This window comes from Gymnogyps californianus, chromosome 2 (assembly GCF_018139145.2).
Source record: "Gymnogyps californianus isolate 813 chromosome 2, ASM1813914v2, whole genome shotgun sequence".
NCBI lineage: Eukaryota > Metazoa > Chordata > Aves > Accipitriformes > Cathartidae > Gymnogyps > Gymnogyps californianus.
The window spans coordinates 117,246,155-117,262,645 of record NC_059472.1 but is presented as its reverse complement, the minus strand read 5'-3'; the positions used below and the strand labels follow the sequence as shown (position 1 = coordinate 117,262,645).

At 54.8% G+C, this 16,491-nt stretch overlaps 2 long non-coding RNA genes across 3 annotated transcripts in view; both read right to left on the bottom strand.

The window, feature by feature from the left end:
* The window catches only part of LOC127013855 (uncharacterized), a 98,838-nt gene that overhangs the window by 19,648 nt on the left and 62,699 nt on the right, over window positions 1-16,491 (bottom strand). The gene's annotated exons all lie outside the window — the stretch shown is intronic.
* LOC127013856 (uncharacterized) overlaps window positions 5,215-16,491 on the bottom strand; it is a 65,672-nt gene continuing 54,395 nt past the window's right edge. The window contains exon 2 of the long non-coding RNA XR_007766126.1: window positions 5,215-7,565. This is a non-coding gene — a long non-coding RNA (uncharacterized LOC127013856). The remainder of the gene's footprint in view (window positions 7,566-16,491) is intronic.

The following is a 16,491-nucleotide window of genomic DNA, read 5'->3' as shown; positions in this document are numbered from 1 at the left end:
GGAAAGATGCCCTCCTAGACTTGCTAATCATGAATAGAGAAGCACTCGTGGGGATGTGATGGTAGGCGGCTGCCTTGGCCACAGTGATCATGAAATGGTTGAGTTTAAACTTTTCAGTGTAAAGAGAAAAAAGGACAGCAGAGTTGCTACCCTGGGCTTCAGGAGAGCAAACATTAAGCTCTTCAGGGAGCTATTTAACAGAGTAGCTTGGGAATCTGCTTGTGAGGGCTTAGGAGTCCACGAGTGCTGGTCAGTCTTTAAGAACCACCGTTCAGAAGCACAGGAGCAGGCAATTCCACTGTGTCCTAAGTCAAGCAAGCGGGGCAGGAGACCAGCTTGGCTGAACAGGGAACTCCTCGTGGAGCTCGGGAGGAAAAAGAAACTGTATGATCTCTGGAAGTAAGGTCAGGCTTCGCAGGACGAGTACAGAGCCGTGGTTTGTTTATGCAGGGAGAAGACACGAAAGGCCAAAGCTCAATTAGAGTTGAAACTGGCCAGTGTTGTTTCAGATAACAAGAAGGCCTTTTTTAAGTATGTTAATAGCAAGAGGAGGTCTAAAGAAAACATTGGACCAATCCTTGTTGAAGACGGTCCTCTGACTAATAGGGATGAAGAAAAAGCAGAGGCATTCCATGCGTTTTTGCCTCAGTCTTTAATAATACTGACAGGCCTTGGGCTGCCCAGTCCCCTGAGTTGGAGGACTACGAAGGTGGAACAGTGACTTTCCATTTGTGGACACTGAAATTGTAAGGGACCAGCTGTATCAGCTGAATGTTCACAAGTCCATGCGGCCTGATGGGATTCATCCCAGAGTACTGAAGGAGCCAGCGGATGTTAAGGCAGGAGCCCTCTATCATCTGCCAAAGGTCTTGGGAGTCTGGGAGGTCCCTGCTGACTGGAAGCTAGCCAATGTTACTCTCATCTACAAAAAGGGCGTGAGGGAAGACCCAGGGAACTACAGACCTGTTAGTCTAACCTCAGTTCCTGGAAAATGATGGAGAAGATTATACCGAGTACTATTGAAAGGCATTTAAAGAATAATGCAATCATCAGGCACAATCAACATGGTTCACAAAAGGAAAGTCCTGGTTAACTAATTTGATATCCTTCTATGATAGGGTCACCTGCCTCGTGGATGAAGGGAAGGCAGTGAATGTAGTTTTTCAGGATTTTAGGAAGGCTTTGGACACCATCCCTCACAGCATCCTTCTGGACAAGTTGTCCAACTAAGGATGAGCAGGTTCATGGTGCGCTGGGTGAAGAACTGGTTGAAGGGCAGAGCTCAAAGGGTTGCAGTGAACGGGGCTACATCTGGCTGGCGACCGGTCGCCGGCGGTGTTCCTCGGGGTTCAATTCGAGGGCCAGCTCTGTTCAATATATTTATCAACGATCTGGATGCAGGAGTCTGAACGCACCATTGGCAAGTTTGCTGATGATACCAAACTGGGAGGTGCCGTTGACTCCCAGAAAGGAGATGGAGCAAAAAACGTTAAGCGCAAGTAGTTGGCGATTGCACTAGGTACGTATTTATCCCTGAGCAATGAGTTGTGTTTGGAAGCCAGCTGTCCTCATGGCATGGGATCGCTTCAGGGAGGAACTTGCGTCTCTGGCTTTAAGTGCTGGCTGGAATTGAACACTGCTGTGTCTGGGGACTCCATTGCTCCTGTAAAAGATGGGCCTGGTCATTTCATTTGGCCAGTTATTTTTAGTTAGCTTCAGTGTTCTTCATGTTAGGGGTTGTCAGAGATGAAAACAGGGGAAGGGGCCTTTGCTGTTCTTTTGCCTTGGTCAGAGACTTGCTGCACCAGCTTAGATCACTTGCTTTCACCTGCCAAATGTGGCTAACAGGGAAACAAAGGCTTTAAAATATTTCTGTTCGGTGGTGTTGTCTAACGTCATATACCCCGAGAACGCTTGAAATTCTTGATGGAAGGTTTTCTCTAGTCCTATCCTATTGTAGCAAGCTTTTGTAGACCTCAGAGTTTCGTCAGTCTCAGCCATAACCCCACCCCTCAGAGACCATACTTGCTGTCATCCAGTCTTCCCTTTGATAAAGGTCTCCCATGAGGCTGTGCTACTTTTCACACAGCTTGAACCACCTGTGCATCATTCAACTAGCACCATCTAGTTGCTAGCCAAAACGGCGAGGGCCCAGCGCGGCGGCCGGCCTGGCCGGGAGCGGGCAGGACCGCTCAGGAGAAGGAGCCGGGCCGCCGCCGCCGCCGCCGCCGCCCCTGCCCCGGCATCTCCCCTCTCGGCGCAGCCGCAGGCCCAGCACCTGCGCCCTAAGTAACACCACCCCCGAACCGCTCCTGAATTCGAAATGGCCCCAAGTTAATCGTCTTCCTCCGGGGGCGGGAGGAGGCCCCCTACCAGCCGGGAGCCATGCCCGCCCGGCGGCCCCCCGCGCCCCTCACAGCTCGGGGCCGCCGGGCGGGCGGCCACGGGGCCGCACGGCGCAGCCCCCCCGGCGCCGCCGCGGAGCGGGTGCCCTGAGGGCAGGGGGAGGCGAGGGGACTCACCGCCGCCCGGAGGAGTGCCGCCAAGCCGGCCAGCGGGAGCCGCAGCATGACGGGCGGCAGCGGGCTCTCCTCAACCCGCCGTCCCCTGACACGGCGCCCACAGCTGACTGCCCCGCCGGGCCGGGCCTGCTCCGCCCCGCTCCCTGCCCGGGAAACTGCCCGGCGCAGCACGGGCATCCCTCCTTCCCGCCGGCACCCGCAGCACTGGCGCTCTGCCAGCAGTGCCCTGCCTGCCTGCCTGCTCCTGCCGTCGCCTCCCGCCACCTCCCAGGACACCCCACGCTCCAGCCGGCCCAGGGCCGGGGACTTGCCCCAGCTCCTCCGAGGGGACGAAGGAAGCCCCCCCCGCCACCTTGGCTGGGCAGAAAGGCCCCGCACCCCTCCAGCCAGCCCAGCCCAGGGAGGTGGAAGATGCGTCTCCCAGGGGACGGGCCGGGCCCAGAGGCGCTGAGGCTGCTAGAGCGCGAGGCCGGCGGGCCAAAAAGGAGGTGGGAGATGGCCCGACCCCCCTTTGCACCCAGGGGCCAATTTGCAGATGGTGCGCGAGGAGGCTTGAGGAGGAGGAGGAGGAAGTCCAGGGCAAGAGAGTGAAGGGCGGGGACCCCCAAAGCGGAAGAAAAGGGGCAGAGCCAAAAGGTGTCTGCGGGCGGTCGCCCATCCCGGTCCTAACCGGGCCGCCCCTGCTTAGCTTCCCTCGGCAGACACCTGAGGGCCGGGTGACGCCACACCGGCCCCCGACACCCCTCCCCCCAGCGCCGCTCTTAGCCCCCCCGCCCCGCCCGCCCCCGGACCCGCTTGCCCCAACACCACCTTGCCCCCACCCACGCCCACACCCTCCCCGCCACGGGGACCCAATGCCTTCCCCCGAACACCCACATCACCCCCACCCCGGACCCGGACCCGGACCCGGACCCGACCCGGACCCTTACCTTCCTCACTCTTCCTCTCTCTTACTTCTAGCACCGCCCTTGCCTCCCAAAAACATTCCCTCCTTTCCCCAAATTACACACACACAACCAACCAAACCTCCCCGCACAAAACACCAACGCTACCCACACGCACACCACCACACCCACGCCATTCGCTGCCTTTAAACCCGGCTCCAGCACCACACGCAACAACTTCCCTTTCTACATTAAAGCCTCTGCACACACACACACAACGCAACCTGTCAGGCAGGGGACAGGACGTTTCAATAACACGCTGGGCAGGCACTCCTCGCATTCTCAAAGCCATAGACGCATACCAAAATCACATCACCACCAATGTTTCCAGTTCTTGTCTTACAGACTTGACCGATTCTTTCCCCCCCGTGTGGTACATGGCAACACGCATCACAGCAAAAATCACCTACTGGCCCCCCCCCCCCCCCCCCCCCCCCCCTGCAGGACAAAGTTGGCAATCTACGCATCACAGCAAAAATCATTTAGCTAGTCAAATTAGAGCAGGATAATGAGAAATAAACCAAATCTTAAAACACCTTCCCCCACCCCTCCCTTCTTCCCAGGCTTAACTTTACTCCTTATTTTCTCTACCTCCTCCCCCCCGAGCGGCGCAGGGGGACAGGGAATGGGGGTTTGGGTCAGTTCATCACACGTCGTTTCTGCCGCTCCTTCCTCCTCAGGGGGAGGAGGACTCACACTCTTCCCCTGCTCCAGCGTGGGGTCCCTCCCACGGGAGACAGTCCTTCACCAACTGCTCCAGCATGGGTCCCATCCACGGGGTGTAGTCCTTCAGGAACAGACTGCTTCAGCGTGGGTCCCCCGCGGGGTCACAAGTCCTGCCAGCAAACCTGCTTCAGCGTGGGCTCCTCTCTCCACGGGGCCACGGGTCCGCAGGTCCTGCCAGGAGCCTGCTCCAGCGCGGGCTTCCCACGGGGTCACAGCGTCCTTCGGGCATCCGCCTGCTCCGGCGGGGAGTCCTCCACGGGCATATTCTCTACTGTTATCTGTTCTTTTCGGGAGACACTTAAGGAACGGGCAGGTAGGAATGGGAGAGGGAAAACTGGAGAGAAATCCCTCCTCCCTCTCCCTTCCCTTTCCACTGGTTTTCAATCCCCTTTGCAGTAGGTTTGTGGGGTGCAGTTTGGTGGGTTTGCCTTTAGTGTCCGCTGTTTGTGTAGTCTTTCCTAGCAGATGGCAGTCCAGCTCTGAGCTCTTATCAGGCGGCTTCCCCAGGGCAATTTGGCTACATCTTGCGTTCTGGGAGTAGATGTTTCTGTGCCGCCGCTTGCTCCTCTGGAGGGAGCTTTCTCGTAGCCACTGAGTTTACTTAGGCATGTGTTTTAACATTTCACAAGTGCTTCAGACTTTTTCTTTCTCTCTCACTCTTCCCAAATAGGTGTATATATACCAGGTAGTTTATAAAAATACGTGTGTGTCTCTATATAAAATAAAAAATAGAAATGCATGCACACAGAAGTAAAAAAATACAACACCTGAACACCTGCCTGCCCATGGGAAGTCGGGAACCAATTCCTTGCTTTGCTTTGCTTTGCTTGCGCGTGCGGCTTTTGCTTTACCTACTAAACTGTCTTCCTCTCACCCCCCGGGTTTTTCGCACTTTTACTCTTCCAATGCTCTTCCCCCTCCCACCGGGGGGGCAGTGAGAGTGAGCGAGCGGCTGCGTGGTGCTTAGTTGCCGGCTGGGGTTAAACCACAACAGGAGCATACGAAAGACTTGGAGACAAAGCCTGATGAGGTATGCTTTTTATTCAGAGTCTGGTCTTTTGGAACTGTTCTCTTACTCCTCCTCTTCTGTGAGATTCAAGGATCTCAGTTGCTTACGTGTTCTCACTCTCCTTTCCCTCTTGCTGTCTTCCTCAGTCATCTCTGTTCTGCCGCCTCGATGCGTTCAGGAATTCTCACCTCTCGTGCTTTTCACTGTTCCATAAATGAGTCACAGTACATCACAGACAGCGGCATACCTGAAAGCTACTACATGCAGGTAACTAGTGGAGCTAAGCAGGTGCACAGAGTTACTCAAATGCACGAGTGCTGTAGCGGCACAACTTACAAGAACTCGGACATGCGGTGTTAAGACTCCATTAAAAAGCCCTGTCAAAACCTGTGCTTTAGGCTCCCGCTGTTACTTTGGTCCAGCAGGCTCTTCTGTTGTGCTGAAATGGAATTACCTCCTCTGCGCTCTCGGAAATACCTGGTAAAATCCATCAGCCACCTGTAGTTGTTGTCCTCATATGAACTGGATAACAGCTTCTATGTCCAGACGGGATCCAGAAATGCAGAGAGATCCTTTACTGGATTTGATTTTGCACACAGCTTTCCACAGATCACTTACTGCTGCTTTTCATTCCTGCCGATTTTACAGGATCTCTTTCTCAGGGCCGTGAGAGCGTGCAACGGTGACAACTGGCGAACGTCCATCTCGGGCACGGAACTGGCTCTTCCCGATTTCTTCAAAGCCTACGATGACTGTACAGCCGCCTGTGAAGGCTCCCGAGAGAGCAAAGATTTTAAAGACTTCTCTCTCTCCATCGCAGGCGAGTGGTTAGGAAACAGGAAGGGAAGATGTTCCAAAAGTGCGTTTCAGTTTATCCGTGGGATTGGCTACCCAAGTCCCGTTCCTCAGTTTGCAGTGGGAAATGCGCATGGTGCCCCCTGCTCAGTTTAGGCCAATACGAGTTCATTAGATTCCCGGAAAACTGCTTGAATTCTGCTTTCCTTTTTTTTTTTTTTTATCCCAGGAACATAAAGGAGGGCTGTCAGAAAATCAGAACAGAGAGTTCTTCCATGAACACGGAAGTTGTGTGTCAGAATAAAACAGATGTGTAAGGCATAACGACTACTCCATCCAGGTAGCCATAGTTCTCCAGACAGGTCTCCTGACCATCCTTTCAATAGCAGTTTGGCCGCCTTTGAGGCTCAGTGGTCAGCCTGCCTTCAAAATCTGCTTTGTGCATCGCTGGTCATACGTCTCTCCTTTCGCCTAAATACGACAAGTTTCTGTTGCCCATTTTTCATCTTTCCTACAGCAGAGCCTTGCTAGCAGGTAAGATTTCTTTTTCTTGAATGTGTAGCTTCAAAAAAAAAAAAGCCGTTGCGTTGCAAAGAAAAACAGATACCAACCTTTTGATTGCTGTCAAAACGGCGCATGCACACTTCCTATGCTCTTTGGTAGCGAAAGAAACAAGTCATTTCTCCGGTGCTCTGGGCTCACTGCTGTTGACGCTACTGGTGTGGAGAACGCCTGCCATGTTTTCTCCACCAACTTAAAAACACGAAAAATGCGACAGAATTTCCAAGTCGCTAGGAGGAAAACCAGCCCAACTTTTTGTCCTAAAGCCAGCAGACATGTTGGTGAGGGGAAACTTTGGTGAAATACGTGGATACCTGAGCAGCTCCACAGTTTCTCCCAGTGGGGAACTGGTATCCCCCGGTACAGCTGACACAAAATAGCTCTTGCAGGCTGTTCCTCAAGCCAGGCTTTACTCTTGGGCAAAGCAGGCAGGTGCCTAGGACAGCAGGTAAGGAGGGAAGGTCAAATCACAGGTGGTAAAGCAAGAAACAGAGGCTTTCTTCCCCAGCGGGTCAGAGCCCTGACATCAGGATAACCCCCAAGCCACTGTCAAGAGGACAGCGTCCGTGCTCAGCTGTGATTGGCACTTGCTCTCGTCCTTCCTCTTCCTCCTTGGAAGGAAAGGACAATTCCCAGCACTAGTGGCGAGAAGGAAGGGTAGGAGTTACTGCATGATGTCATCACGGCCGTGTGCGCGCCTTACAAATATTCTGTTCTTGAGATAAGAAAATTCAAATTGACTTGCGCTGCCTGGGCTGAACTGCGCTCTTGCTCCAGGGAGAGAGATTCTGCCTCCGAGGTTCTTCCTGCAGAAAGGAGATGGAGCAAAAAACGTTAAGCGCAAGTAGTTGGCGATTGCACTAGGTACGTATTTATCCCTGAGCAATGAGTTGTGTTTGGAAGCCAGCTGTCCTCATGGCATGGGATCGCTTCAGGGAGGAACTTGCGTCTCTGGCTTTAAGTGCTGGCTGGAATTGAACACTGCTGTGTCTGGGGACTCCATTGCTCCTGTAAAAGATGGGCCTGGTCATTTCAGGCAGAGGCAGGCTTAGGGGGTTGCGCAGATGAAGCTGGGAGGGGACACTGCTTGGGAGACGGCTGACCGCCAGCCTGACCAAAGGAGCTACGTCAAACTAAAATATGACGTCATGGTCTACGTCATATAAAAACGCTTGGATGGAAGGTCTAGTATCCTAGTAGAAGCTGTGAGATCGTCATCTCAGCCATAAACCCTCAGGACCATACTTGCTGTCATCCAGTCTTCCCGATAAAGGTTCCATAGCTGTTACTTCACACAGCTGAACCACCTGTGCATATTCACTAGCACCATCTAGTGCTAGCCAAACGGCGAGGGCCCAGCGCGGCCGCCTGCCGGGAGCGGGCAGACCGCTCAGAGAAGGAGCCGGCCGCCGCCGCCGCCGCCGCCGCCGTGCGGCATCTTCTGCGCAGCCTCCAGCAACCTGTCTTCCTCTCACCCCACGGCGTTTTTCGTGCCCTTTATCGTCTTCTCTTCACCCCTACCAGCCGGGAGCCGCCGGCGGCGCGCCTCACGTGCTTCACCCCGGCCACGGCCGCACGGCGCAGCCCCCCGGCGCCGCCGCGGAGCGGGTGCCCTGAGGGCAGGGGGAGGCGAGGGGACTCACCGCCGCCCGGAGGAGTGCCGCCAAGCCGGCCAGCGGAGCAGAGCCGCAGCATGACGGGCGGCAGCGGGCTCTCCTCAACCCGCCGTCCCCTGACACGGCGCCATGAGCTGACTGCCCCGCCGGGCCGGGCCTGCTCCGCCCCGCTCCCTGCCCGGGAAACTGCCCGGCGCAGCACGGGCATCCCTCCTTCCCGCCGGCACCCGCAGCACTGGCGCTCTGCCAGCAGTGCCCTGCCTGCCTGCCTGCTCCTGCCGTCGCCTCCCGCCACCTCCCAGGACACCCCACGCTCCAGCCGGCCCAGGGCCGGGGACTTGCCCCAGCTCCTCCGAGGGGACGAAGGAAGCCCCCCCCGCCACCTTGGCTGGGCAGAAAGGCCCCGCACCCCTCCAGCCAGCCCAGCCCAGGGAGGTGGAAGATGCGTCTCCCAGGGGACGGGCCGGGCCCAGAGGCGCTGAGGCTGCTAGAGCGCGAGGCCGGCGGGCCAAAAAGGAGGTGGGAGATGGCCCGACCCCCCTTTGCACCCAGGGGCCAATTTGCAGATGGTGCGCGAGGAGGCTTGAGGAGGAGGAGGAGGAAGGTCCAGGGCAAGAGAGTGAAGGGCGGGACCCCCAAAGCGGAAGAAAGGGGCAGAGCAAAAGGGTCTGCGGGCGGTCGCCCATCCCGGTCCTAACCGGGACCGCCCCTGCTTAGCTTCCCTCGCAGACACCTGAGGGCCGGGTGACGCCACACCGGCCCCGACACCCTCCCCCCAGCGCCGCTCTTAGCCCCCCCGCCCGCCCGCCCCGGACCCGCTTGCCCCAACACCACCTTGCCCCCACCCACGCCCACACCCTCCCCGCCACGGGGACCCAATGCCTTCCCCCGAACACCCACATCACCCCCACCCCGGACCCGGACCCGGACCCCGGACCCGACCCTTACCTTCCTCACTCTTCCTCTCTCTTACTTCTAGCACCGCCCTTGCCTCCCAAAAACATTCCCTCCTTTCCCCAAATTACACACACACAACCAACCAAACCTCCCCGCACAAAACACCAACGCTACCCACACGCACACCACCACACCCACGCCATTCGCTGCCTTTAAACCCGGCTCCAACACCACACGCAACAACTTCCCTTTCTACATTAACCCAGGGATGTTTTCGTTATCGCTGAGCAGTGCTTACACAGAGTCAAGGCCTTTTCTGCTTCTCACCCCTCCCCACCAGCCAGGAGGCTGGGGGTGCACAAGAAGCTGGGAGGGGACACAGACAGGACAGCTGGGGATGCAGGCAACTGACCAAAGGGATATTCCATACCATATGACATCATGCTCAGCAATATAAAGCTGGGGGAAGCAGAAGGAGGAAGGGGGGACGTTCTGAGTGACGGCATTTTGTCTTCCCAAGTAACCGTTACACGTGAGCGAGCCCCGCTTCCCTGGAGAAGGCTGAACACCTGCCTGCCCATGGGAAGTCGGGAAGGAATTCCTTGCTTTGCTTTGCTTGCGTGCACGGCTTTTGCTTTACCTCCTAAACTGTCTTTCTCTCACCCCACGGGTTTTCTCACTTTTAGCCTTCCTATTCTCTCCCCCATCCCACTAGGAGGGAGGGAGGGAGCGGCTGTGTGGTGCTTAGTTGCTGGCTGGGGTTAAACCATGACAGACCTCGTGAAATGAAGCACATAATAGAATTGCATGTATTCGAGTACCAGCCACAAAGAGGCACCGACGAGTTATTCCATAGGCATTAGGAGAAATTTCTGGATCGGTAGCCCTTGTCCTTATGGGAGATTTAAACTTCCCAGATATCAACTGGGAATATCATACTGCTGTGACGAGCACGTCTTGGAATTCTTGAAGCTTGTAAGAGGTAACTTCTTTCTCACAGGTACTCAGCTGAGCCAACTAGGAAAGATGCCCTCCTAGACTTGCTAATCATGATAAGAGAAGCACTCGTGGGGGATGTGATGGTAGGCGGCTGTCCTTGGCCACAGTGATCATGAAATGGTTTGAGTTTAAAACTTTTCAGTGTAAAGAGAAAAAAGGACAGCAGAGTTGCTACCCTGGGCTTCAGGAGAGCAAACATTAAGCTCTTCAGGAGCTATTTAACAGAGTAGCTTGGGAATCTGCTTGTGAGGGCTTAGGAGTCCACGAGTGCTGGTCAGTCTTTAAGAACCACCGTTTCAGAAGCACAGAGCAGGCAATTCCACTGTGTCCTAAGTCAAGCAAGCGGGGCAGGAGACAGCTGGCTGAACAGGGAACTCCTCGTGGAGCTCGGGAGGAAAAAGAAACTGTATGATCTCTGGAAGTAAGGTCAGGCTTCGCAGGACGAGTACAGAGCCGTGGTTTGTTTATGCAGGGAGAGACACGAAAGGCCAAAGCTCAATTAGAGTTGAAACTGCCAGTGTTGTTTCAAGATAACAAGAAGGCCTTTTTTAAGTATGTTAATAGCAAGAGGAGGTCTAAAGAAAACATTGGAACCAATCCTTGTTGAAGACGGTCCTCTGACTAATAGGATGAGAAAAAGCAGAGCATTCCATGCGTTTTTTGCTCAGTCTTTAATAATACTGACAGGCCTTGGGCTGCCCAGTCCCCTGAGTTGGAGGACTACGAAGGTGGGAACAGTGACTTTCCATTTGTGGACCTGAAATTGTAAGGGACCAGCTGTATCAGCTGAATGTTCACAAGTCCATGCGGCCTGATGGATTCATCCCAAGAGTACTGAAGGAGCTAGCGATGTTAAGGCAGGAGCCCTCTATCATCTGCCAAAGGTCTTGGAGTCTGGGAGTCCTGCTGACTGGAAGCTAGCCAATGTTACTCTCATTAAAAAAAGGGCGTGAAGGGAAGACCCAGGGAACTACAGACCTGTTAGTCTAACCTCAGTTCCTGGAAAAATGATGGAGAAATTATACCGAGTACTATTGAAAGGCATTTAAAGAATAATGCAATCATCAGGCTCCAATCAACATGGGTTCACAAAAGGAAAGTCCTGGTTAACTAATTTGATATCCTTCTATGATAGGGCACCTGCCTCGTGGATGAAGGGAAGGCAGTGAATGTAGTTTTTCAGGATTTTAGGAAGGCTTTGGACACCATCCCTCACAGCATCCTTCTGGACAAGTTGTCACTAAGGATGAGCAGGTTCACGGTGCGCTGGGTGAAGAACTGGCTTTGAAGGGCAGAGCTCAAGGGTGCAGTGAACGGGGCTACATCTGGCTGGCGACCGGTCGCCGGCGGTGATTCCTCGGGGTTCAATTCGAGGCCAGCTCTGTTCAATAATATTTATCAACGATCTGGATGCCAGGGTCTGAACGCACCATTGCCAAGTTTGCTGATGATACCAACTGGAGGTGCCGTTGACTCCCAGAAGATGGAGCAAAAAACGTTAAGCGCAAGTAGTTGGCGATTGCACTAGGTACGTATTTATCCCTGAGCAATGAGTTGTGTTTGGAAGCCAGCTGTCCTCATGGCATGGGATCGCTTCAGGGAGGAACTTGCGTCTCTGGCTTTAAGTGCTGGCTGGAATTGAACACTGCTGTGTCTGGGGACTCCATTGCTCTGTAAAAGATGGGCCTGGTCATTTCATTTGGCCAGTTATTTTTAGTTAGCTTCAGTGTTCTTCATGTTAGGGTTGTCAAGATGAAAACAGGGGAAGGGGCCTTTGCTGTTCTTTTGCCTTGGTCAGAGACTTGCTGCACCAGCTTAGATCACTTGCTTTCACCTGCCAAATGTGGCTAACAGGGAAACAAAGGCTTTAAAATATTTCTGTTCGGTGGTGTTGTCTAACGTCATATACCCCGAGAACGCTTGAAATTCTTTGATGGAAGGTTTTCTCTAGTCCTATCCTATTGTAGCAAGCTTTTGTAGACCTTCAGAGTTTCGTCAGTCTCAGCCATAACCCCACCCCTCAGAGACCATACTTGCTGTCATCCAGTCTTCCCTTTGATAAAGGTCTCCCATGAGGCTGTGCTACTTTTCACACAGCTTGAACCCACCTGTGCATCATTCAACTAGCACCATCTAGTTGCTTAGCCAAAACGGCGAGGGCCCAGCGCGGCGGCCGGCCTGGCCGGGAGCGGGCAGGACCGCTCAGGAGAAGGAGCCGGGTCGCCGCCGCCCCGCCGCCCGCCCCTGCCCCGGCATCTCCCCTCTCGGCGCAGCCGCAGGCCCAGCACCTGCGCCCTAGTAACACCACCCCCGAACCGCTCCTGAATTCGAAATGGCCCCAAGTTATCGTCTTCCTCCGGGGGGAGGGAGGCCCCCTACCAGCCGGGAGCCATGCCCGCCCGGCGGCCCCCCGCGCCCCTCACAGCTCGGGGCCGCCGGGCGGGCGGCCACGGGGCGCACGGCGCAGCCCCCCCGGCGCCGCCGCGGAGCGGTGCCCTGAGGGCAGGGGGAGGCGAGGGGACTCACCGCCGCCCGGAGGAGTGCCGCCAAGCCGGCCAGCGGGAGCCGCAGCATGACGGCGGCAGCGGGCTCTCCTCAACCCGCCGTCCCCTGACACGGCGCCCTCAGCTGACTGCCCCGCCGGCCGGGCCTGCTCCGCCCCGCTCCCTGCCCGGGAAACTGCCCGGCGCAGCACGGGCATCCCTCCTTCCGCCGGCACCCGCAGCACTGGCGCTCTGCCAGCAGTGCCCTGCCTGCCTGCCTGCTCCTGCCGTCGCCTCCCGCCACCTCCCAGGACACCCCACGCTCCAGCCGGCCCAGGGCCGGGGACTTGCCCAGCTCCTCCGAGGGGACGAAGGAAGCCCCCCCCGCCACCTTGGCTGGGCAGAAAGCCCCGCACCCCTCCAGCCAGCCCAGCCCAGGGAGGTGGAAGATGCGTCTCCCAGGGGACGGGCCGGGCCCAGAGGCGCTGAGGCTGCTAGAGCGCGAGGCGGCGGGCCAAAAAGGAGGTGGGAGATGGCCCGACCCCCCTTTGCACCCAGGGGCCAATTTGCAGATGGTGCGCGAGGAGGCTTGAGGAGGAGGAGGAGGAAGTCCAGGGCAAGAGAGTGAAGGGCGGGGACCCCCAAAGCGGAAGAAAAGGGGCAGAGCCAAAAGGTGTCTGCGGGCGGTCGCCCATCCCGGTCTAACCGGGCCGCCCCTGCTTAGCTTCCCTCGGCAGACACCTGAGGGCCGGGTGACGCCACACCGGCCCCCGACACCCCTCCCCCCAGCGCCGCTCTTAGCCCCCCCGCCCCGCCCGCCCCCGGACCCGCTTGCCCCAACACCACCTTGCCCCCACCCACGCCCACACCCTCCCCGCCCACGGGGACCCAATGCCCTTCCCCCGAACACCCACATCACCCCCACCCGGACCCGGACCCGGACCCGGACCCCGACCCGCGACCCTTACCTTCCTCACTCTTCCTCTCTCTTACTTCTAGCACCGCCCTTGCCTCCCAAAAACATTCCCTCCTTTCCCCAATTACACACACACAACCAACCAAACCTCCCCGCACAAAACACCAACGCTACCCACACGCACACCACCACACCCACGGCCCTTCGCTGCTTTAAACCCGGCTCCAACACCACACGCAACAACTTCCCTTTCTACATTAAAGCCTCTGCACACACACACAACGCAACCTGTCAGGCAGGGGACAGGACGTTTCAATAACACGCTGGGCAGGCACTCCTCGCATTCTCAAAGCCATAGACGCATACCAAAATCACATCACCACCAATGTTTTCCAGTTCTTGTCTTACAGACTTGACCGATTCTTCCCCCCCGTGTGGTATGGACAAAGTTGGCAATCTACGCATCACAGCAAAAATCATTCCTACTTACTGTTTCCGGAGACACTTAAAACGCAAGTAGGAAGGGAAGAAAAAAAACGGAAAATCTGCTCCCTCTCCCTTCCACTGGTTTCATCCCCTTGGCAGTAGGATTGTGGGGGCAAGTTTGGGTTTGCTTTAGTGTCGCTGTTTTGTAGCTTTCCTAGCAGATGGAAAGTACCCAGTCTTATCAGCCCTCTTCCCCCGGCAACTTTCCCTAATTTCTTCCCCTGGGCAGTAGATTGTTTTGGGTGCATTTCCCGTGTTTTGCCGCTTTGCTCCTCTGGAGGGAGCTTTCTCCTAGCCAGACTGAGTTCACTTAGAGCATCTTCCAACTTCTCAACATTTCACATCATGTGTGTCTTCGGAAGACTTTTCTGTTCCCCTCTCTCACTCCTGCCAGCAAACTTAGCGTGTTAATTCACCTAGGCCAGGTTCAGTTCCTCCAACTGCCCCAAATAAGCGTGTGTAGTCTACTCAGGTATAAAAGTAAAAATAGTCAATTGCAATGCAACACGCATGCACACACAGTAAGTAAAAAAATACAAACACTCTGAAACACCTTTGCCTGCCCATGTGGAAGTCCGGGAACCAATTACCTTGCTTTTTGCTTTGCTTTGCTTTTGCTTTTGCTGTTGCGCATTTGCGCGTTGCGGCTTCTTTGCTTTAGCCGTACTTAAACTGTCTGCCTCTCACCCCCCCCCCCCGGAGTTTTTTCGCACTTTTACTTACTCTTCCAATGCTCCTTCCCCCCTCCATCCGGAGGGGGGCATTGTGGAGACCGTGATAGCGACGCGGCCTGCGTGGTGCTTAAAAAGTTGCCGGGCTGGGGTTAAACCACAACAGGAGCATACGAAAGACTTGGAGACAAAGCCTGATGAGGTATGCTTTTTATTCAGAGTCTGGTCTTTTGGAACTGTTCTCTCTTACTCCTCCTCTTCTGTGAGATTCAAGGATCTCAGTTGCTTACGTGTTCTCACCTCTCCTTTCCCTCTTGCTGTCTTCCTCAGTCATCTCTGTTCTGCCGCCTCGATGCGTTCAGGAATTCTCACCTCTCGTGCTTTTCACTGTTCCATAAATGAGTCACAGTACATCACAGACAGCGGCATACCTGAAAGCTACTACATGCAGGTAACTAGTGGAGCTAAGCAGGTGCACAGAGTTACTCAAATGCACGAGTGCTGTAGCGGCACAACTTACAAGAACTCGGACATGCGGTGTTAAGACTCCATTAAAAAGCCCTGTCAAAACCTGTGCTTTAGGCTCCCGCTGTTACTTTGGTCCAGCAGGCTCTTCTGTTGTGCTGAAATGGAATTACCTCCTCTGCGCTCTCGGAAATACCTGGTAAAATCCATCAGCCACCTGTAGTTGTTGTCCTCATATGAACTGGATAACAGCTTCTATGTCCAGACGGGATCCAGAAATGCAGAGAGATCCTTTACTGGATTTGATTTTGCACACAGCTTTCCACAGATCACTTACTGCTGCTTTTCATTCCTGCCGATTTTACAGCATCTCTTTCTCAGGGCCGTGAGAGCGTGCAACGGTGACAACTGGCGAACGTCCATCTCGGGCACGGAACTGGCTCTTCCCGATTTCTTCAAAGCCTACGATGACTGTACAGCCGCCTGTGAAGGCTCCCGAGAGAGCAAAGATTTTAAAGACTTCTCTCTCTCCATCGCAGGCGAGTGGTTAGGAAACAGGAAGGGAAGATGTTCCAAAAGTGCGTTTCAGTTTATCCGTGGGATTGGCTACCCAAGTCCCGTTCCTCAGTTTGCAGTGGGAAATGCGCATGGTGCCCCCTGCTCAGTTTAGGCCAATACGAGTTCATTAGATTCCCGGAAAACTGCTTGAATTCTGCTTTCCTTTTTTTTTTTATCCCAGGAACATAAAGGAGGGCTGTCAGAAAATCAGAACAGAGAGTTCTTCCATGAACACGGAAGTTGTGTGTCAGAATAAAACAGATGTGTAAGGATAACGACTACTCCATCCAGGTAGCCATAGTTCTCCAGGTCTCCTGACCATCCTTTCAATAGCAGTTTGGCCGCCTTTGAGGCTCAGTGGTCAGCCTGCCTTCAAAATCTGCTTTGTGCATCGCTGGTCATACGTCTCTCCTTTCGCCTAAATACGACAAGTTTCTGTTGCCCATTTTTCATCTTTCCTACAGCAGAGCTTGCTAGCAGGTAAGATTTCTTTTTCTTGAATGTATAGCTTAAAAAAAAAAGCCGTTGCGTTGCAAAGAAAAACAGATACCAACCTTTTGATTGCTGTCAAAATGGCGCATGCACACTTCCTATGCTCTTTGGTAGCAGAAGAAACAAGTCATTTCTCCGGTGCTCTGGGCTCACTGCTGCTGACGCTACTGGTGTGGAGAACGCCTGCCATGTTTTCTCCACCAACTTAAAAACATGAAAAATGCGACAGAATTTCCAAGTCGCTAGGAGGAAAACCAGCCCAACTTTTTGTCCTAAAGCCAGCAGACATGTTGGTGAGGGGAAACTTTGGTGAAATACGTGGATACCTGAGCAGCTCCACAGTTTCTCCCA